General features: G+C 38.5%; 1 protein-coding gene across 7 annotated transcripts in view; it reads right to left on the bottom strand.

The window, feature by feature from the left end:
• The window catches only part of thrb (thyroid hormone receptor beta), a 109,259-nt gene that overhangs the window by 50,016 nt on the left and 35,028 nt on the right, over positions 1-24,215 (bottom strand). Inside the window, exon 1 of one of the 7 annotated variants that reach the window (XM_081613000.1) lies at positions 20,014-20,035. The exons of 5 other annotated variants lie outside the window; for them this stretch is intronic. The gene's annotated coding sequence lies outside the window, so the exon portion shown is untranslated. Of the gene's footprint in view, positions 1-4,923; positions 4,940-20,013; positions 20,036-24,215 lie in introns of those variants that run through there. One more of the 7 variants, XM_081613001.1, reaches the window with a different exon arrangement.

Here is a 24,215-nt window from a genome sequence, read left to right as displayed (position 1 = left end):
AAAAAGTTTTAATAACTTTTCCCTGAAAAACATGTTATATACATTTGAGACATGGATACAACTGGAATTTGCCTGTTTGCTCACCTACTACTCTTTCCTTGAATGTCTTACTCCAAGGACACATACTAAGATAGAAAAATGCAACAAGACACCCCATGATACTTTCAGTTTCCATGGTGATTTGAGTTATATTTAACAGAGTGACGCAGGTTCCTCATCTTCCCCATCTCTCAAACAGTGAGCTAAACCTCTGAATAGACCAATATAAATTCAAAATGACATTCACACTTTGTGTCTGGGCTTGAAGATGAAGTAAAGAAGACAAGCAGACAGCTGCAGCTTGGCTGAGCTACAATCATTAGAAAATGTCTTTGTGTGGTTGGGGCAGGGCTCCTACCCACCACTTCTCTGTGTTTCAACTGGTGTGTGGGAAAACTTCATGGATGCAAAGCGTCCTTGTTCCTGTAATCCCTGTTTGTGAACGCCCCACTTGATGTTTCCTTCTGATCTGAACAATGTGCTTATCGTCCAATCCCACCATTACTTTTTACCACAGTTCATATTCTGGATAGTGTTACAACATCTCTCTACTAGTAAAATGAAAGCCATCTGGAAAGTTCAGGCAAAATATTTTATGCTCTCTAGATTGTTACATTCCCCTTTACATATAAAAACCCCAACAAAGATATTTGATTACTTTAAATCTGGCATGAGATTATAGCCAGTAACAAAAGACTTTCAAAAGGCAAATAATTCCTCTGAAAAAAAATCACAAGGAGCCAAAATTTGATTATTTCAGACGGCTGACAGTTTAAGTTTAGCTCTGTAGTTATTTCCAGCAGCCCTCTCTAAAGTTAAAGGGATAGAATTAAGTCAACTCAACTTTTCTGATCTTTTCGGAACTTTTTCTGAGTTTTACCACGTCATAATGTTATTCTCTCATCAAAAACATGGAGTTCTTCGTTCATGTTTGAGAAATTCTGTAATCTCCGTGGCAACCAGTCAGCTGTGCAAACATGTGGATGAACTGATCGCTGCCTTTGAGTCTCAGCTTCTCCTCAGAGCTCTAGTTTCTGAGCTTCTGCTTCACAAAGTAGTCCTCCCCTGTGATTCCCTCACTGAGTTCCTTCAGACTGGCCAACAGCAATTAGCAACACCTGGTGGAACTGTGTATCTGCTGAGCTCATTATAGGAGCTACTTCTCAGTGAAATGCTGGTAAAAAGGTTGTTAAAGGTTTAATGAAGGAGCGATGCCTTCCTGAAGGGGGAGTTTCAGAAAGTGCAGGAGGTTTTAAAAAGACAGAGACCCATTTTTAAGGTGTTAAATTACAAAGTAAAATTTCTCTTAAGACATATTTGGTATATTATAGTATATTATAGTGCTACTTGTGTTACTTCATTGTGCTACAAAATGGTACCATGTACCTGAAAAGCATATAATACTGCCCCTTTAAGTAACAAATCACACAACTTTTGAAATATCGACCATCCACTTATCAAAGTTTATGACTCAGGATGGACCATACGTTTTGGACTGAATGGTTGCCATGGAGATTAACGGATTGGGAACATGCATGAAAACATAAATGAAACACTCCAGGTGTGTTTTTGATGAGGAAACATTATAAAGTGATGCAAAGCTAAAAATATAGATTTTACATAATAGTGCCCCTCTAAGAAAATTGTATTTAATCATTGCGATATCATCCATCCATCCATCCATCCATCCATCCATCCATCCATCCATCCATCCATCCATCCATCCATCCATCCATCCATCCATCCATCCATACATCCATCCATACATAACATTATTCTTGTCTTACTAAATCATGCAACCTAAGGTAATAATGATTAATGCACAAACATGTAAAAAAAATAAGAGTGGGTTGGTGATGCTTCCATTATAAAAACTGTGTATGTCCATCAGTACAAGTGAAAGGTTGGAAAAACCACCAGGTCCACCATGTCCAGGACAACCAGCACCTCCACCTAGGAGACCATGGAGTCTGATCCAAGCCAAACTGATCTTGCTCATGACCTTTCTATAACTCCTGAAGTGACAACTGGTATGAACACACCTGACGGCTGCACCATCTGTCTGCTTCTCTGATATCGGGATGAGGTCAGCAGTGCATTTTCAGGAACATTCAACCCTCTCCACTTCTGTTAACATTTAAGGACAGCAGCTGAAGGAGTCATCCTTACTCCCTCTGAAAGTATGCATCCATCCAATGAATTCTGGGTAACAGAGGACAACTCAGGAAATCTGGAGGGACTTTAAGGGGACAGCAAACAGGAAGAGAGAAAGAAGAAAATAGCAATGGGAAAATACTGGAGGACGAGTGAAGTGTTTCTCTGGAAAAATAAATTTGTTGCTAATTACAATATTTTGTATAATTTTGAATCTGAAGGATCTGAGTCTTCCTAATCCTCAACATCTGCTTCCTCATCTGGTTTGTCATTTGCTGAGTTTTGGTGTTACAGCAGAGCATGTTATCACACCTACATTACAGCTATTATTTATATCTACTAGTCCAGAAATATTGATTCTGCACTTAATAAACTGGGGATTTTTGCAAAAATTGTAAAACTGACAGTTAAACTAATTACTGAAATGCAGCCAGATCTTGTGGTTTTGGCCTCCGTTTTCCATAGAGACACTGTAAGTTTAGCGCAAAAGCTTGAAAAAGATGTTTGTTTTACTTCAAGTGCCGTCCCTTGCTAAAATGTACTGCTTTTGTGAAGTCCCATCTAGGTAAGTTTCACTCTCAGGACTCCTTGCTTGTTAACACAAGCTGTCAAAGATGACTTTTATAGGGTCAGGTTGTTTAGGATGGATTTACAGCAGCTAAAAAAAAAGTTGGAAGGACATTGTCCAGCTATCATTTTGTGACCTGAAGCTCTATCTCACTTGGGTTATGCAGCAGGACAACGATCTAAAGCCCAGCAGCATGTCGACCTTTGAATGGCTTCTGCTGCCTATCAAAGCTCTAACTCTATTTCACTAGAGATGGTGTAGCATGGCATTAAGTGGCCTTTCATGCAGAAAGACTCTCCAGTGTGTTTCAATAAAAACAATTTTGCAAAGAAGAGTGAGTCCAAATTCCATTACAGTGACATAAAACAGGTCCAGGAAGCTGTGATTGCAACTATTCATGCAAATTCACTTAAAATTCGCACATTTTGCACAGACTACCAGTTTTCAGTGCAAATCTGAGCAATCACCTTAACATTTTCTATACTTCCTTCTTTTCTGACCAATCAATGCAAATCGGCTGAATATTGACCAATCCTGTTGCCCCTTCTAATTTAACTTCCTGTTTCACAATGTCTCTTGAAAGCTGAACCTGAAAGATGAATCGTGTGATACTAAATAATAACAGTCATCTTGTTTTTTCTTCAAAAAAACATTTAGAGATATTTTGTATGATTTGCTCCTACTGTGTAAACAGCTCATGTTAACAATATGGGATTCTTCAATTGCACTTTGACCTCTCCTCAGGACATGATTTGATTTGTATTAAGGTGCTATTTCAAGAAGGTGCTTGAAAAATGTAATTTGCACTTAAATATTAACTTGACTAAAATTCTGACTTTCTTGGGAAAATTATGAGCAACTTTTTCAACTTGTCTGTAAGACCACGTCATTGCAAAAATAAAACATAAAAACATGTGACCGCGACATTTTGAAAAAGGTACCACAAAATCAAGTAATATTGGGCTGCAACAATCATTTAAAAAATTACAACCTCCTGGAGGGACTGCTAAAAGTCTCATTAGCAATTATCAGAAACATTTAATGGCAGCTGTATCCTCCAAAGGTGGGACAACCAGTTATTAGGATCAGGGAGTTATTCAAAGGCTTGGTTTGGACAGTTCCCTTCAGACAATCTGTAAAATTAAAGTGTGAGAAAAAAAAAAAAGATAATTCTGTAAAGATGCAAATACTTTTTTATAGCACAGCAGGCGTTTGTGATGAAAAGGTTGTCAGGCCTCAAGAACCATGGCAAAGGAAAAAAAAAGACTGTTGAACGAAATGTTTGGAGTGTGAGACGATGTGTGAGGCGGTGTGTGAGGCAGTATCCCAGGCAGTGGAAGAAATATGTAAACAGAAACAAACAATTGAAGAACAAGTAAGTGCAATGAAATTTTTAACCACAGAACTCTTTATCATGTATCCTAACAGGCTCCACTGATCTGGGTTACCACAGAGTGTTGAACACGTCTGTGTTCAACAGACGTTCAACACAGAGTGTTGAACACGTCTGTGTTCAACACTCAGACGTGTTCAACACTCTGTGGTAACCCTGTGGTAACACGTCTGTGCAGGTCGGTGTGCAGAAACCCAGATATCACGGCGCTGCAGCCCTTGGTTGCATGGAACTCTGCCAGAATTTTAGGGAAACCCATAACTATAGAACTTTATATGTATGAGGGGCAGAGCAGACAGCCAAAATGCCCCCCACTGGGCCGTTATTCAGGACCTCCAGCATCTGAACACACTTAAACATAGGAGCCTGTAAACATGGTGATGTCAGACGAGTGTAAAACATGTGTGGATTCCCCATGTTGCTGAACCATAAAGATGTGGCTGCTGGCCAGCTTTGCTGTTCTACACTAGGCTCACCTCCACCCAGAATCATCGGCTCCACTGCACTGTAAAATCTAATTCGTTCACCTTACTTACAAAAAAATTATTGAAACTCATTGCCTCAAAAATTTTTTAAGCAAAATAAGGTTAAGATTAGTGAGTAAAAAAAACCTAATTCATTTTAAGTAAGCAGTAATAACTTTAGTACAATTAACGAAAAAAAAAAAAAATTAAGTTCACATAGCTTATTTGTGTTAACTTATTTTTTTATCTGTGTGAACTGCTTGATACAAATTTAACCTTGCTAAATACCTACAACTTAAACTTACTCATTTTTCAAGTTCAAACCAATTTTCTTGAATGGGTCCTTGTCCTTTCTCACTTTCTCTATCCCCTGAAAAACATTAAGTTAGTTGACTGTGGTGATGTCGATAGTCGTAGGTCAACACACAGTGGTAGTCCTGCCTTTGTTGGCAACTAAAGTTAGCATAGTGCTAACAGCATAACTTAAAATAAAATGATATGTGGAGACTTCTGATGTTCGTCTATGTGAATGAGCTCCTGTTCATGGAAATGCTGGGACTAGTCTCTCTCCATGAGTCAGATGAGATAAATTATTGGCTCCAGAAAAGAAAAAAAAACCTAAAGTAAAGCATTTGCACTTGAATGAAGTACTAAGTCAAAGTACTTTACAGCACAGGAAAAACCCTACTTTTTCTGAATTAATCCAGCTCAAATTAGAGAGACTTTTCAACCAGAAATTCCAAATAACTGAGTGTTAATAGCAATTTGATGAAAAATGACTTCAATCAACTTCCTTTCTTCAATTAAATGTTATATTTGCATTTACAGCGTAGCTTTGAACCACACATCAACGTTTTTACAATTAGTGTCAACAGAACTGGTGCAATTCTGGATGATACTTACAGAGGCCTCTAATCCACATAATACACAAATAAATAAATAAATCTCAGGCAGGCAACTTTAAGTGAAGTATCAAGCTGAGGTCACAGCTTAATTCACATCTGGCAAAAACAGCTGCACAGCTCCTGAGCATTTAACTTAAGGGGACAGAAATAGACTGAAAAACATAGGCTGTGACAGTGTTAGCAAGCCATCATTCCTATGAGTTGACCTGCAGCCATTTTTCCGAAAGCTGTGCAGGGAAAATACCAAAATCTAAATGGGAGAAGATCTCAGCTAAGTGGTGGAATTGAAGATTAAAAAAGTATTTTTCTTTAGTTTGCTAAATTTAGACACAGACGTCTACCTCACTGACAGAGCAAGCAAAGTTCAGCCGAAATGATACCAGACATCTGCATAAGTACCAAGGATAAAGTCCAAGTGAAATGTGGTAAAAAAGAAAGTCAGTGAACTGAACACTGTGGCAACAGAAGAAAACCAGTGCAAGAACTGAAGGACTTATGTTGATTCATAGCAAATATATTTACAAAACTGACAGAAAGTACTGATGATTTTTAGAAATACTATATTTAACAAGAAGAAAAATTTTATTGTTGTGCAGTTGGTAGTCTGAGGTCTTTCTGCATGAAGTTTATGTGACTGTTTGGTTCACTGGCCTTTCTAAATCACCCTGAGGTATGAGTGTGTGTGGATGTGTGGCCTTGTATTTGATACAGTGCATAGACCATTTTCCTAACAAATGCTATACTGTGAGGGTCAACTGCTCCTTATGGGGCCCGGGATATGGGTTCCATAAGACATTGAATACAGATAATGGATCATCCATTCAGAAATCTCTCGGGCATCTCTCGGTAAAATTCTCGACTGTTTTAGTAACGCCACACTTACTGCTAATAAAACATACAGAATATCTCATCATTGAGATGAGATATTCATCTCAATGAATATCTCAGTTCTGGGTTGAACTGTCATTCAAAAATGACAGTTCAACCCAGATTTGCAGCAGCTTAACTGTCATTCACACACACACAGGGATGCCCTTCTAACTTATACAGTTATTTGCAGCTTTTGGCAGGAAGGCTAGAAAACAGAGTGGAACGCCGGTATTAGGGGGGTCAAGGACCACAACCATCTGCAAAAAACTGAAAACCACGAATACTTGAAATTCCCCCTACAAACACTTATGTTATTATTACTGCCAAATTTAATAGTTTGAAAAACAAATATTCTCTGATAAGGATTAAGGCACACAGTGAAAACCATCTTAACATTACTCAGAATCTAACATGTCTTACTTATATCTCCCCCCTTCGGGGTACAGCAATTAGCTTGTTTGTATCTTAGAAAAAAGTATATCAAAGACTATTTTAATTCCCATAAAATTCAACCTGTCTGTTAGTCTGTCTATCAAACTCACAATGGCCACTGAAATTACTTGAAACTGATAAAAGTAATAATAGACAAATATTTACTGAAAATTAACCAATAAAAATCAGACACTGGTTTTGAATGTGGCCCAAAAGAATTATTTAAAAAACAAACAAACTAACGAATCAAGCCTAGACAAAGATGATGATACATGTAACTCAATATTTTGTTTCCCAACTTTTGGTGGCAATCAAGTATTCATTAGAAGGAAGTTATTTACATCAAAATGACCTTCAGAAGTGATGTGCTGGTCCTATAACATGGAATATTAATTTTTTTTATTGGTTATCTGTTTGTTACCTGTATAAACTACTTTGTACTAAGTCTGGGCCATATCATATAATTTACGATATCCATCCATCCATCCATTTTCTTGCACCCTTGTCCCTCAGTGGGGTCGGGAGGGTTGCTGGTGTCTATCTCCAGCTAACGTTCCGGGCGAGAGGTGGGGTCACCCTGGACAGGTCACCAGTCTGTCGCAGGGCAACACAGAGACACACAGGACAAACAACCATGCACACACACTCTCACACCTAGGGACAATTTGGAGAGGCCAATTAACTGGACAGTCATGTTTTTTGGACTGTGGGAGGAAACCGGAGTACCCGGAGAAAACCCACGCATGCACAGGGAGAACATGCAAACTCCATGCAGAAAGACCGGGGCCGGGAATCGAACCCAGAACCTTCTTGCTGCAAGGCAACAGCTCTACCAACTGCGCCACTGTACAGCCCCTAATTCACGATATCGGTAAAAAAAAAAAAAATCTTTCTAAAGAAAGTTAATTTTATTGTTATATTGATGGTGTAAATATGTAATCCATTCACCCACACAGCGATATTGAAATTGTAAAGAGGAAAGCAAATATGGCTGAAAGCATTACTGCTGAAAAGGAGCTATGTGGTAAGTCTTCCTTGTAGCTGTTTGCCAACCACTGTGAAACAAAGAATCTGGCAGCTGGTTTCCAGTCTGAACTGTATAGCAAGATATATGAATTAGGATAAATACTTTCTGACTGTTTTGTCAGCACTTGGTTGACTGGAGATGTAATGATACCACTACTACTCTAGCCTGACCATTGTCTCCCTCTGCAATTCCATCAAAAAAAAAAAAATCCAGCACTGTGTATGCTTTCTCCCCCTGACTCTGATTGTCTCCAGCCAATTTTTAACAGGACCAATCAGCAAACAGAAAGAGAAGTTGTGAATGAATGAATTTACAACTTCAACAAAGTCCAAGCCTCCAGATAGAAATATTTCTCAACATCTGAGAGCCCAGACCCTCCGGATGAAGCAAAGTGCACTACAAGTAGCTGTTTTTTGAATTTAATTTTTATTTTTTTACTTTATGTTTATTGATTGTTTTGTTTTTTTATCAATCACAAACAATACACAGAACTAAATCAGACTGTCAACAAAAGGAATTATTTACATTCTGACTAAGATGAACAGTTACAGGTTGAAACAGCATACAGATTAACTTTCCATTTTTTGAGCAGCATTTAAAATGACAAGGAAAGAAAGCCCTGATTCAGTTATTGTTCTCTAGAAATCCAGTACATCTCTTTTTGTAAAGGTCCGGTTGCAGTCTCAGCATGAACGTTAACTTTTCCAATTTGTGGGTCTCTTCCACCAGTTCCTGCCAGTCCATTGGTGGGACAGACAGAAGCCATTTCCAAGTAATCAGTTTTTTGGCTGTAGCACTGAAGATTTTTAATAGATATTTGTCATTCACGTTCAGACCCTCAGGAGCAGCTCCGAGTAGCAGTAACATGATGGGTTGTTGAAATTAAAGACCCAAAATTGACTCAATCTTCCCCAAAACATCCTTCCAATAAGTCTTTATCTTAATGCAGGACCAGAAAATATGGGAGTGATTTGCCTCTGTGTCCCCACATCCCCTCCAGCATTTAGATGCATTGGGGTTTCTATAAGGCTGCTGCTTTGGTGTTCTGAAAAAACTTAACAAATTTTTCCAACTGAATTCACGCCAATAGTTTGAGGAGGAGGTTGTAGCAGCGGATTCACACATATTGTCCCACTGATCTTGTGACATTTCAGCATTCAACTCTTTCTCCCATCTTTTCCTAACATAGTCTGTTGACTTTCCTTTGGATCTCAACAATCCCTGATTTTACCAGGCTTGGAGTAAGCTTGTGAAACCAATTAAATTATCTCGTTAGACTCTGAGATACAGGCTTTCAGTATATGTACAAAAACATATCGTCTAAATTGCAAATATCTAAAGAATCTAAAGAAGTTCCCTTTTCCATATTTAGTCTGTATCCTGAGTAGGTGCCAAATGTGTCTAGTAACTTTAAAACGGCCTGGATGGATTGCTCCAGACTCGAGAGATATAGAAGGATATTATCAGCATATAGTGCTATTTTGTGTTCTCTTGAAATTATTACTATACCATGGATACCACTGCTCTCTCTAATTGCCTGGGCAAGAGGCTCTATGTAAAGTGCAAAAAGAGTTGGGGAGAGCGGGCAGCCTTGTCGAGTGGATCTCTCCAGCTTTATTCTGTCTGTCAAGCGGCCATTTATCTTGACCCTAGCTGTGGGTGACGCATATAATGTTTTAATACTATTGATAGCAGTATGTGAAAATCCAAATCGTTCCAAAACTAAGAATAAATACTGTCAATTGACACGGTCAAAAGCCTTTTCTGCATCCAGGCTCACCATAAGTGCTGTGTGATTGTTTGTCTGTATATTCTGGGTTATATGCAGTGAGCATCTTATATTATCTTGAGTTAGCCGATCAGAGACAAACCCGGTTTGGTCCCCATCAATCAGATCTGAGACAAACGCGTTCAACCTATTGGACAGGATAGATGCATATAGCTTATAATCTTGGTTAAAGATTGATATAGGTCTATATGAGCTGCATAATATTTTGTTTTTTCCTTCTTTTGGTAATACCGTTATAATTGCTTCAGACCATGATGGCGGTGTTGTCATTTTCTCTAAAGTCCAATTTAAAGACTTTAATAATACAGGGGACAGTTCTTGTTCAAATACATACCATTCCCCTGGAAGACCCTCTGTACCGGGTGTTTTATTATTTTTTAACTTTTTTAACGCCAATTTCAGCTCTTTTCCAGTAATATGCTCAGTTAAGTTTTTATTCTGACATTCTCCAATTGTTGGTAAGTCTAATGAATTGAGAAATGTTTTAACATCTTCTATTTTGCTTTGTTCTTGTTGCGCATATAATGCTTTATAATATGTTTGAAAAGCGTTGTCAATGCCTTCCAAACTGTTTTCTACTATTCCTGTCTGAGGGTCAGTTATGGAACAAATTGACTGCATGATTTGTTTTTTATGAATTCTTCTTGCAAGTAGTTTTGTTGCCTTTGGCCCAGCTTCATAAAATGATTGTTTTAGGAATTTATATATTTTTTCTTCCTCTTTTTTATGTATATCCAAAATTTTTCTCCTTATCTCCTGGATTTGTGCTTTGGTATAATCGAGTTGACTTGTGTTTTGCAAGTTCTCCACATCTTTTAATTTAGTCTCCAGCTCATTTAGTTCTCTTTCCTTCTCTTTCTTAATCGCAGTACTTAGTGATATAAATTTTTCTCTTATAACTGCCTTCAATGTGTCCCATAAAATATTAGGATTGACTTCCCCGTTGTCATTCAGTTCTAGAAAGTTTTTTATTTCTGTTTTTATGTCTTTTATGACGTGTTCGTTATTTAACAAGCTTGTATTTAGCCTCCATATGTTTTTTTTTGGTCTCGTATCCAGGTTAAGTGTTAAGTATACTGGCGAGTGGTCTGACAAGTTTCTGGAACCAATTTCACATCTTTTAAGTCTATGTCGATCATTCTCAAAAACCAAGAAAAGGTCTATTCTTGAAAATACTGCATGTCGGGGAGAGAAATAGGTAAAATCTTTTTCTGTTGGGTGCATCGCCTGCCAAGCGTCCAGTAAGCCAATATCCTCCATTCCTCTCTTTAGTAATTTACTTTGTGGTGTGCTTATTCTTTTGTTATTAGATGTGTAATTTTTTATTCAGAACTGTATTAAAGTCACCTGCACAAATTAAAATACCTTGTGACTCTGATGAAATAACTTTTAACACTTTTTCAAAAAACGAAGGTTATAATTTGGGGGCATATAGATAGAGAGAAGGGTAACCAAATTTCCCTAAATTTTACCTTGAATCAGCATATACCTGCCTTCACCATCTCGTATTTGCTTTATAAGTTCAAAATGCAAAGAGATATGTATTAGCACTGCGACTCCTCTCTTATGAGCCGTTTTGAATGAACTATAAAAAACCTTCCTGAATCCAAATTTTTTTGTTTCTCATGCTCTATTGGGGACAAATGAGTTTCTTGAAGAAGTAGGATCTGAATTTTCTCCCTTTTTATCTTAGACTTTACTCCTCTTAACAGGGTTGTTGAGACCATTAACATTCCATGAAGCTGCTCTGATATTACCATTAATCATACCTGTATGCGAGTCTGTACATGTCGACAGTTTGAACACAAAAAACAAAAATGTAAAGAAAATAAGACACACAGGATGACTTCCATCCTCAGGGCTTCACTGTGCCCCCACATCCTACAACCTTTTCCTTTACATTGTAGGAGGAACAGCCCTACTCTAATTAGGGGCTCCTTCTCTGCCAAATACAGAGTTCCTTCACCTTTGAGCTTAACAGTCATTTCTCCATTAGTCCTGATCAGGTTAATCTTATTACATGTGAGAGGGGTGGGGGGCAGCTCGGGTGTTAATACAAGAAATAATTACGCGTGGGGTTCAGATCCTCCATAATGTGCTGTTATTACTTACATAAGAATTGAGGATCTGCATCAGGAAAGCTTTTTATAGTTGCTCTCGTTGAAATTCTCGGAGCTTCTCTCGCACACGTTTGGAGTGTGAGCTGGCCGCTTTATTCCAGTGCACGTCCTGGTTGGTCGCTGGTTCTTCGTCTGCAGTGGTTGATCGCGGCGTGTCCACCTGGTATCCCCTTTTCCTCATCTCGTCCGCTGCTTCTGATGCACTTGCGTACAGACGTGGTCCGTCATCCCAGTGAATCCTCATCTTAGCCGGGTAAGGTGTTTGAAAACGTATTTTCCCCTCTTTGAGAATCTTATTGATGTTTTTGTATTCTTTAAGCTTATTGTTTATCTCAGTCGGTAGATAGTGCGCAAATGATCAATTTGCCATCATAGAAAAAATTTTTCCCCCACGCTGCTTTAAGGATTTTCTCTTTTATGTCGTATCTGTGAAAGTTGACGAGTATGGATCTTGAAATTGATGCATCTCGAGGTTTAGGTCCCAGCGAACGATGTGCTCATTGAATCTGCAAATCTTGGCTGATTGAGAGCTGTTCTTTCAGAAAGTTTGCAATGAACGTGTGCATGGCGTTACCTTCAGCTTCTTTAATGCCGTAAATATGGATGTTGTTGCGTCGGGATCTTCCTTCTAAATCGGAGACTTTGTCCAGGAGAGTTTTCTGCTGTTTGAGGCAGTAAGACAATGAATCTCTCAAGTCCATGTTAACAGTCTCCACCCCGTTCACCCGTTGTTCCGCTGCCGTTAGCATAGCAGCTTGGTTACGAATGTCCGATCTGACCTCTTTCAGTTTCTTGTTCATTTCACTCTTAGAGCTGTTCAGGTCTTGCTTGATGTCATTTTTCATAGCGATGATGTCATTTTGCATTTCTTTGATAGTGTTGCATAGATTCTGGATAGCCTTAGCAGTCGTTAGCTCGCTCTCCTCGCTAGGGTCCGAGGCCTGCATCATGCTAGCGTTTTTTCCAACGTTTCTTAGATCAGTTCTTGCTTGACCGTGACTTTTTGCACCCCCCAGTGTCTTTTTCGATCTAACTCCACGCATACTGTATCATTTTGAAGAAGAGCTGAATCTCTTAATCGAGTTTAGTGGAGTTTGCCTTGTCGCTGATCAGGACAGATTACAGACTTACCCTGCCATCTTGGAGACACTCCCGGAAGTCAAGGAGCTGGTTTTTACTACGCTACTACAACTCAGAACCAAAGAGAGGATGCTCGTTAGCTACGGCTAGTGACGTCTGCTAACTCTAAATGAGTCAGTGGAAGTTTAAGTTGAAGGTGCTTATGGTTCCGTGTCCCGAATCAGATATTCCTTTAGGAATAGTGACTGTTTATGAGGAAAAGCAGAAAAAAATACTTTCCCCAAAGGAAAAAAAAAAAAAGTGGAATATCATCTATGATATTGTTATGGGGCTGCACAGTGGCACAGTTGGTAGACGGTCCAAAAAACATGACTGTCAGGTTAATTGGCCTCTCCAAATTGCTCCTAGGTGTGAGTGTGTGTGTGCATGGTTGTTTGTCCTGTGTGTCTCTGTGTTGCCCTGCGACAGACTGGCAACCTGTCCAGGGTGACCCCGCCCCTCGCCCGGAACGCTAGCTGGAGATAGACCCCACTGAGGGACAAGGGTGTAAGAAAATGGATGTCTTTTTAAACATGAATATGTTTTTTAAAAAAAAGATTCATGTTTATCTTTTTAAACATGAATATGTTTCTGGCAATATCACTCACCCCTATTTTGAATATTATGAGATTTTAATGTAAAAACAACAGTTGTGCCTTTAAAATTCAAAGTAGTGATTAAAATCTATTAAACTCAAAATACTTTTAATTACATGCAGTAAATATACATTGCAGGCCTGTCTACACCCATCCACAACTCTATGCTGTGGAATTTTCTCTTTTTAAACAAGCTTCGTCTTCATGGTGTTTACTTGCATTCTGAGTGGCTGCAGACACATTTCAGAATGTAAGGTAGAAGTAGAGATATCTACCTCTAACCCCCACCATCATTACCACCGTCATTAGAAAAACATAATTAAATATTATCCTTGTTACTTTAATCGAGTATTAGAATAATTATAACCTATTTCTCTCTTTTGTGTCGTCATAATTCCAAACTGTGATCAAAGCATTCCAGGTTTTAAAATGTTGTCCAAGCTGAGACAAAACAAGCATCCTTTTTAAATTTATGACTTACTCAAGAACCTCAACAACATGGAAGTGAAAATGAACGGGCGAGGACTATGCCACAGCACATGTGGTCACAGATTGAAACCATGAAACCACAATGGAAGAAGATGTGTTGAAACCAATAAGCTCCAACATGTTATTAGAATCCTTCCTCTCTGTCTCTGCCCAAAGTTTTATGTGTAGGGACTGACAGCCTCTATAACGTCCTGGCTGCACAATGAAGGCATTCTTGACTTAACTGAAGCTTTATTCGCTGCGATCTTAGCATTCACTAAGATAGCTTCATAATGTGGCCCTTTTCTTCCGTCCTGATGTACTTCAATCCCTTCCATGGCATGTTTGGTTCCAGTTCCACACTCCAACTTTTTCGAATGCTTGACAGTGGTCCAACTTTCAGGAAGCACAGATATTTGGGTGGAGGGTTTTCCTCAGGATTCGTCTCACTCCCCCAAAATGAGACCTTGCATCCAGTCTTTTGGTCTTTAGTTTAGAACAGAACTCTTGATCTTAGAGAAAGGAATACTAAAGCTTGGCAGACCTTTGAAGGTTCTTGATAAAAAGTATATCCTCTTTTAGATTAAAAGGTTTAAATTTAGAACATAATTTCTTTCTTCACAAATCATGGAATTTCACATTGTTAGCATTTAAAAAAGAAGCTACTACTTCATTTTCACTGAGCAGTACGGCACAGGTCGGTGTGGTTTGGTATGCTATTTCATGGTCTGATGTATCAACTGCCTATTGAACTCTCACTGGGCAGGCGGGGCTAAACCCTAGAGTAGCCTCATACTAGAGCGACAACTAACATGACACACCAGTATGTCTCATGCTTGTTGCAAGCAGTGACGTCTTTCTGTCCCTCAGTGAATGAACTCTGTTGTGTAATACCACCACCCTGATTGTGTCATTGTCCTATGGATCTACAACTGAAGTTGGTCCAGGAATGGTGGATCGTGTTGTTTTAACAATGGAAACAGATAAAACAGCATACTGAGCCAGTGTACAGAAGATGCTATACTGTAGCATCTACGCTGCAACAGCATGCATCCATCTCTTTCTTAAGGTTTAGACTTTCAATTTGCAGCCATTCATTCTACCGTAATATATTCTTAGTGGCAGTTGGAATGATTGAGCTATTTCATGATTCAGTTTGGGTCAAGCTTTAGCTATCAAACAAAAGGCCTCAATAGAATACAAACAGACTATAGACTATAGTTGCCAGACCACAGGACCAGAAATCCTAATCATCACTCAACACTCATCCAAAGCCATGTTTGACAGTTGATATGTTTGTTCTACCATACCATACCATACCATACCATACCATACCATACCATACCATACCACTTCAATTTTTAAAGCACTATAAAATAACTGAAAGTCTACAAAGGGATGTACATATACACAATAAAAAAATGGACAAGCTAAACATAGATAAGTTAAAATAAACTACTAAAATAGTTAAAAATAGTGCCAGCCTCTCAGGATGTACAAAAGGCTTCAGCAAATAAACATGTTTCAGGACTATTCTTAAATTCAGAGTCACACTTTTGTATTTGCTAAACAATTTTAAAGCAATTTATTGCTATTCGTCCTCTTAACAAATATACAGTACTTTGTGTTGGTGTATAGTATAATCTCAGTAAGATATGCTGCAGTTTGTACCTCCAACAATACAAAATCATAATAAAAACTTTAAGGTGTGTTAATACTTTTACATCTGAATTACAAAAGCTTTTATCATCAATTGGTCAGAAATCACGGCTCGTCAGTCTAATTATTTTCCTGTAATGTATTGGAAAACAACTAAAGAGATGTATTTGCAAACAAACAATGAAAAGAGTCCCCTTAAAGTATTTACAGCATGAAATCTTAGCATATAGATGCTATCACAGACATTTATTCAGTAGTAACAGATACCCAGAGCATGTGTTGTGGAAAGCTTATACAGCAGATGGTGCATTTAAAACTGGAACAAGCATTATTAACACACATAACGACACATGAGCAAGTTTGCTTCCAAACACACCAACTGGAAGCTGACAGAATCAGAAGAACTTTGACAGGTGAAATCTTGACCTTAATCCAAAGCTTCAAATCACCATGAGAAATCACTTTTAAGAGGCCTGGAGGGCTTTCTCTGCCTTCACCCACCTGCTCACACACACACACACACTGTGCAGCAGGGGTTTGATGTTTCTCTTCAACCACCCTTGGATAACAGGAAGTTCAGTACCGCACTTAGACCAGCTGCTTTTACAATGTTCAGATTATTTTAAATCAATAAACACAATTTCTCAGCTCTTTGTATTTCATTTCACATCATATAGTTTGTGAAATAAAATATCTATACTCTGTTCCTTGCTTGTTCTTGGATTTCTTTAGATGATGTGTTGAACTCTTTCAGCCTACTTCATGTCCTTAGGTAAGTTCTATTTAGTGTACCTAATGAAACTAAACCACATAAAATGTGGTCATATCTCAAAAATTCTGAATTTAACATGGGGCTGATTACTTTTCTAACATAGGTCCAGGTTTTTTGGGAGGCTTTTGTCTTTTAATAAATGCAAATATATTTGAGAGGGCTGTTTTGTATTTTCTTTGTCTGGTTTTTACTGTTTGTTTAATCAGTCCTTCCATAAAGTTGCGATGTTGCAATCTCAACTATTAATGCAAATTCACTCAACATTCAAAAATTTTGCTCAGACTTGCAACTATTTCGCAAATCTGACTAATGTCAGATTTGCGTGTTTCCTTCTTTTCCGACCAATCACTGCAACTTGGCTGAAATTTTACCAATCCACTTTCCCTTTCTAATTTAACTTCCTGTTTCATGACACCATACAAACCAAGATGACAGCATGTGTGAAACTAAACGGTAACATTTGCAGGGTTTTTTTTGTTTATTTTGGGATGACCCTTTTAAGATGTTCTGTAGGATTTGCTCCTACTGTGTTAACAGTTCATGGTTACTTTAATTACCAACATGGGATTCTTCTTTTGCATTGTGACTTCTCCTCAGGGTATGATTTGGTTTGAATTGAGATACTTCTTCAAAAAGGTACTTGCACATTAAATATTAACTATGTCAAAATCCTGATAAAGCATCTGGTGAATATGAGAAAGTTTATTTTTTACTTTTTACTTCAATGTCCTTTATAGGCTCCATATGTTATGACAAAAATAAAGCTTAAAAAAATTCACAACATTGACAGCAGCTTTTTGAAAATGATGCTGCAAAATCAGTAATTTTAGGCCACACCAATTGCAAAATAACATTGCAACATCCTAGAGGGACTGATCTGAAACATTCAAGCAGATAAACCAGGTCAATCCGGAAGAGGTCAAACACAGAGCTGTACATGACACGACTGCAGCATTTTATCAAACAGTAAACTTGTTGATTTTTATCCAAACTGAAATTCCATAATTTTCCAGACAACAATGGACTAACATACTGTTTGTGAGGCATCTGAATAAACTTAGGTTACTTGAATTTAAAATGAAATTCAAAATTGTTGGACTTTTTTGTTGCATGTAAGATTCTAAAATATTAATGTTGGTTTTTGTTTGTAACTTTAGATGCAATTTAAGAACCCCAGGTACAAAATATGTCCTAAAATGGCCTTAAATTATTCAGTAAGTCAAACACCACTGAGTAAAATGTAAAATGTAATGTCAAATAAATGAACCCAAAGTGGTTAATTTATTTGACACACAATGTATTGTGTTTATTAAGGACTATAAGACTTTAGTCATCTAGAAAATGGAAAAAAGAAAGCAGTCTTTCCAACAGGAATATTAACCCCTAAACCAGGGGTCCCCAAACTTTTTCCTGTGAGGGCCACATAACTTTTCCCTTCTCTGGTTGGGGGGCCGGAGTCAGTTTGTAACAGAAAAAGTGTGACGATTGCAGGAGAGCCTAAATGTAAAAATGTATTGTTTTCCAGAAAGCCCAATCAAATAACCCTCTCTGGGTTCTTCACAGAAGAAATTCAGGAAATAACACTATTTATGAAATAAATACCGTATTTTCCGGACTATAAGCTGCACTGGGCTATAAGCTGCAGTTATCTCTGCCACTCCACTCCAGGTTTTCCACAACGATGCAGCAGCAGCAGCAGAGGGGGGCGGACAGCCAAAATTTGAGTCATAACATAATTGAATATCACATTTATTAGGGTTGAAAAATAAAAAGTTGCCAAGTTTAGATTTAACTGAACTGATTACGGCAGTTTCTGAACGGTAACTGTAACAGTAAAAGTGCTGATCCTTTGTGTCTGTTACTAGCATGTGCTAAATGAAAATGGGCACTTTCTTCTTTTTCTTCTTCTTCTTTAGATTTCAACAGCAGCTTGCATCCATTATTATTGCACTACTGCCATCTATTGGATCCTAAAATCTATCCCTCAAATTCTCATGATCCCAGTATTATTTAAAAAAAAAAAAAAAACATCTTCTTTTTCCCCTCAATGCTATTTAACTGATCAACAACATTCTTAAATTTTAATTCCCTATTAAAACCTAATTCCGTTTTAGTGGGTGCTTTCTTCTTTTATTTCCAATTTTTACTTCCTTTGACTTCCAATGATTCACTTAATGCTAAAGAGCCCCCTGGTGGTTGAATAAAAATCCACATATGAGCCGCATGGTTCAAAGCTTAGGAAAAAAGTAGCGGCTTAAATTCCGGAAAATACGGTATATGAAAAAAAATCTAAATGCTCTCTGGTATTGTTCAGGGGGGCAGGATCAAATGTGGAGGCGGGCCGAATCCGGCCCACGAGCCGTAGTTTGGGGACCACTGTCCTAAACTGTCATCCCAAAAACACTCACATGCAAGTCAACAGGTCCAGGAGATTTAAAGAGTCCAGCCACATAGTATAATTTTATAGCACAATCATGTTACTATGTTATGTTGTATATATCAAACACGGCTTAAGAGAACTTTGGCTTCGTAATTTAACACCTTGAAATTGGGCCTCTCTCTCTTTAAGAAAGTCTTGCCCATTCCAACATTCTGCCTTCAGGAAGTCATCGCAACATCGCTTCTTAAACTTTTAACAGCACTCTGACCAGTGTTCCACTGAGAAGTAGTTTGTATAATGAGCTCAGCAGATGCTCAGTTCCACCAGGTGTTTGCCAATTGCAGGTGGCTAGTTTGAAGGTGCTGAGAGGAGAAATCGTAGGGGAGGGCTGCTCTGTGATGCAGCTCAGAAGTTTGGAAACTGCAGCTGGGGGGAGGAACTGCACCTCGAAGGCAGAGCTAGGTCTGCATACCTGAATGGTTGCCATGAAGATTAAAGGATTCCTCAAACATGAATGAAAGAATCAAAGCAAAACTCCAGGTATGGTTTTACTGAAGGAATAACATCATAATATAACAAAAAAGAGTATTTTACATAATACTGCCCCTTAAAGAGGTTTTAAACAGGTCTCCTCAATTTTTATCTTTTCAACACCCTGCACTTATTTATGAACATGACTCTGATAAAGTAGGTAAATGACAAAGTTAAAATAAAACCCAAATCCTGAAACATGACCAGGACTTTGGATTTTTCAGACCATAATAATTTTACTAGATGGAGCGAGTCAGCTAAAGAGGATGGAGGGAGGGACGGCAGAGAGACGGTCTATCAGTGAGGATGACAGATGGTGCAGGAAAGCAGAGAGGAAAGGAGAAAATAAATTGGGCAAACTACAGAGTGGAGCTAAACACTATGTAGAGTCCAGAGGGCCTTTTGAAACAGCAGGGTGATGAAACCTCCAGCGCCTGGCAGTGGGACAGAGCAAGGGCCAAGCAGCTCTGAGCGGCACAGCCAAGACTTACATAACCGGCCACATCGCTCAGCGCTCTCCATGCCGCTCCCCTTAAAGGTAAAGGCACACAGACCGCAAGTCAGGGTGGCTCCATAGCCCGTTAAGAGCTCACTAGCTGCACTATAACCGTTACATGCTCATGCTCATTCCACAATTAGAAACAATAAAACAAGCTCTGTGGTTATAGAGCTGCTGATTTTACAAGCACCAAATAGTTTCTGTGATCCTGCTTAGAACAAAACTTACTAATGATGTTGCTTTAACTGCAGTCTGGATGAGAAAGAAGCTTTCCTTTAGCTCTCTGTGCTCTGTTGGACAGTAAGCAGAGAAACCAGCTGGAAAATAAGCCGAGCAAAAAAAAAAAAAAAAAGATGGGTCTACATGGGCGCTATTAAAAAATATTTCTATAATAGCTTTAGTGCTTTTCCATCTTTCAGTCTCTGTGTCCTTTGTATTTCGTCACAAGATGAGTTGAACAGAAAGCAGTTTTAATGATTTGGCAAAAAAACAATAAAAAGAAAAAAAACTACGGGAAAAAAGATCTAATTTTTCTACAGGGAGCCATGAAGTTTTACAGCAAAATTCCACGAAAAAGGAGCGTGCTTTCCTGTGGAATTCTGTACAGTGGAAAACATTTTATTCCCAGGGTTGTTTTAGGAACCACTGAGTACTGGCTGGGAGCAGAGCAATGCAAGCTGAAACTCTCTAGATTGTCTCAACCATCTTTAAAAAGTTAAAAGATTCACTTCAGAATGTTGTGTCAAAAACACTGGCAGCAGTTAAGCTTCTTTTTTTTAACATTCAACTACATTTCAGATTTAAAACAGCTTCAAACTCGCATGGTACTTTCCAGAAAGTATGCAGACCTCAGAAGACGGCTAACCGAACCCTTTATGAGGGCCTGGGTGTGTCTGCAACTGCATTCTGCTCCACTTGTGTTGGGCAGCAGAGGGCGGATTGACTGGTGCCATATAACCAGAACATAACGGGATGGTGGGCAGAGATTGAACGAAGCCAGTGATGTCATCAGGAACGGTTGGAGAACATTGACGGAAACTTGACATGTCTCTTCATTTACTTTAAGGAAACTTCCAGGGCAAACAGGATGGATATGAGCATTTGTTGCAGAGATTTACAGAGGATGGATTAAGGTTGATGCTGTAGAAACTGCAGCAGCAAAAATATGCAGTGATGTTTGAAAATCAAAACAGCTTTGGATACAATAACTGTGGAAAAGTGCTGAGTCTTCTCTTAATAAGATTTTTGTGTCCAAGTAGCCAGAGTAACTGGGAATCTTTTACAAAGGTTTTGATCTAGATTTCTAAAGGTCTTTTTTGGCTTTTAAGAGCACAAATTTTTAACATGAACCAATAAAAAATGAGAACATTTCAAAATACAACTGTATCTTAGTTAGACCTACTGCAATAAACAACAAGTCAATGAGCTCGATAATAAAAGGAGGGCGATAATAATCACTCGTTTGCTCTTATGTCTCTCGTTATACCAAAGAGGATGACAAAAAGCTTCACTCCGGTGTCTCAAGTTATTCCTGCCCTCTCGTTTCCTTGGTAACAGCTCAACACACAGGGAGCTAAACGCATCAGTTTTTCTCCCCTCGAGCTGAACCAAATACACAGGATGTTATAGCAACACCAACAAAAGTTGAACAATTTACAACTTTCATATGTCGTGCACATATTTCTTGCTGTGCACATCTCGGCTGGATAAGGCAAAGTGAATGTCACCTCACTACGTAATCAGCGCAGTCTCCCATCACTGACATGGTCTCAAAACGACAATATTATTACCTCTGTTCATTTTTATAATTCTAGTACAGCTTGTAACAAAGACATGGCTGAACTCTGCTTTCTAAGTTGTATCTGAGCTACTCACTTGAAAGCACTAAGGTATACATTATTCTGAAATAATGCAGTGGGTACCTCACTGGTGGCAGCAGGAGCAAATGTAAATAGAAAATCACTTTGATTTGTTCACGTCATTTGAGGAGCAATTGTACCCCTGTACCAGGGTTTCCCCCAGTGTATTATAGGCCTGGCAGCCCGCCATCCTTTACTAGCGCTACCACCAGGCTAAGCCTTTCTTGTTTATGTTTTTAGGAAAATAATAATAATAATTAAATATTTGTTTTTTTTTGTTAGTTTTTTTTCTTTTTTAAGCCTGATTGCAAGCATCTCTGTTGCTCTGAGCGTTTCACTGGCGGAGCAGATTTATTCCTAAAAGATATGTTTATAGAAGATAGGGGTATAGTTTATGCATTTAAAGCTGGACCAATCACACCGCTGGCGCCTCTGCGCGTTGTCTTGTGAACTGTAGTAGATGGATTAAGTTTACCTCAGTGCGGATTGAGCGCAACTCCTTTCCCTCAAACTGGACACAGGCTGACCTGTATGAATATTTACATTAACCCCCTGTGAGGAATTATGATTCTTTCCAGAGTTTTTGATCAAGATAGTACTTTAAACATCACTCTTGTAAGCTCTGGCTGCGCAGCTCTACGTGAACTGCAGGAATAACTTGTAGTTGCGCTTTCAGAGGTGCGTTGAGAATGATTTATATTGTGAACAAAGAATTTTGTGCGGCTTTTACATCTCAACACGCTGCCCAGCAACCGGCGCTGCCTGTGCTGATAAAGTATATCTATGTGTTCCGGGTTGGCCGGTGTATTACGAACTAGCACTAACCTGATCATGGAGGTTCAGCTTGGTGAGTAACGCATAATGCTGATTTTATATTATTATATTATTATTTTTAGTATTATTTTTCCAGTTACACAATGCATCAAACGGTATCAAATGCTTTGTCCACTTAGTCAGACAGAGTTAATGTGCGCGGTCGCGCGGCGATCTGAGAAACTCGTCCCATAAACTCGACCAACCAGGATAGTTTCTATGACGCTTATAAAAAACTCAACAGACACGAAATGAAAGAGCTACTAAAGCCACATTAGCAGCATTGAATTAAATCTCCTGTTTGTTGCGCATCTCTGCATAGTGCAGCAAATTACCTCATCATGCAGGGCCGGTAAAAGGCTGTATGAGGCCTTGAGCAGAATTTGATTTAGGGACCTCTTTTGTTGCTAAAACCATCAGCACCTCTAACAGATGTGCTGGGAGTAGTTTAATTGGCCAACCTAAAAAGCAATCAGTTATAATTGCAGTTTACTAAATTGCATTTGTGAATAAACTGAGCTCAAACTTAAAGATTAAACTTACAGCATCAGACTGTAGCTGTGGTAACAAACCAAGCTAACTATGAATATTGTTCTTTGAACTTTTACAAAGTAAACTTGCCAGCTCCTTAAAATCTTACATTTAAATGTTAAACAACTTCAAATCTTTTCATTTATGCTGAAATTGAATCAAATTTAGCAGTATTGATCATCTCAATAAACAACTGTTACATTCATGTATCTGTGGTCTGTGTGAAAATATTAGCATTTATGGGGCCCCTGAAGCCCTGGGGGGCCTGATGGAGCTGCTGACTTAATTTGCATTAAACAAAAGTGCAAATAATTGATATTCATTTTAATTGTATATTTTGATGTGTTGTTTTTAAGACTAGTTGTGGGTTTAAGTAGTGTTTCACTGGTGATGTTTTCCTGTAACGTATAATTACCGAGTGATATTTTAAAATTTCCTGTCATCTTAACATCTTTTAATACAAAAACACGACAGACCGCCTCGGCACCCCGGCCACCGGGCTTAGCAAGTTTTATGGGGGAAACCCTGTGTACTGTTATTTGTGCTAAACTAGGATGTTGTGAGCTGACTGAGCAGCAGGATGAGCAAATTGATACTTGACAAAAAAAACATGGTTTGGTAGCTGTGCTGGCTTTAAAGTCACGCTGACCACTACATCCTTTTTGAAATATAGTAAGGAGGAGACACAGCATTAAGCCTGTCACAATAAGCAATAAATCAATTAACTACATGAAAATTTAAATGAGTGCAATAATTTCCATTTGGACAACAATTGTACAAGAGATGCTCCCCTTTAATATCGATGAAAAGCTGCCATTATGAGAAACGCTGCCAACATGTGACACCCAGTACGAAGTAGTTAGTTTTGCACCACCTGTTACCTTTACTTATTTTCTCTATTTTAAAATACCCTTTTGGTAAGAGGAACTTTAAAATCAGTTTTTATTGTTGTTTTGGATATTTAAAGTGTTTTTTGGTTTCAGTGTTAAATGTTCTTTGAAAATTAGTTTGTTTGATCTTTCACTGGGTGTACTCTCATTATTATTACTATATTAGCTGAACATTTTTTCAAAATGACAATATTATTGTTTATCGCAATAATTTCTGGGCCAATTTATTGTCCAGCAAAATTTGCTGTTAGGACAGGCCTACGCTGCCCCATTGTAAACAAGTTTTCTCCACTTCCCAGAGACAACAAGGGCTTTGAGAAAAGCTTCCACTCCTCAC

The sequence above is a fragment of the Poecilia reticulata genome, chromosome 11, assembly GCF_904066995.2.
Source record: "Poecilia reticulata chromosome 11, P_reticulata-male-v2, whole genome shotgun sequence".
NCBI classification, from domain to species: Eukaryota; Metazoa; Chordata; class Actinopteri; order Cyprinodontiformes; family Poeciliidae; genus Poecilia; species Poecilia reticulata.
This window is presented reverse-complemented; position numbering and strand designations above follow the sequence as displayed.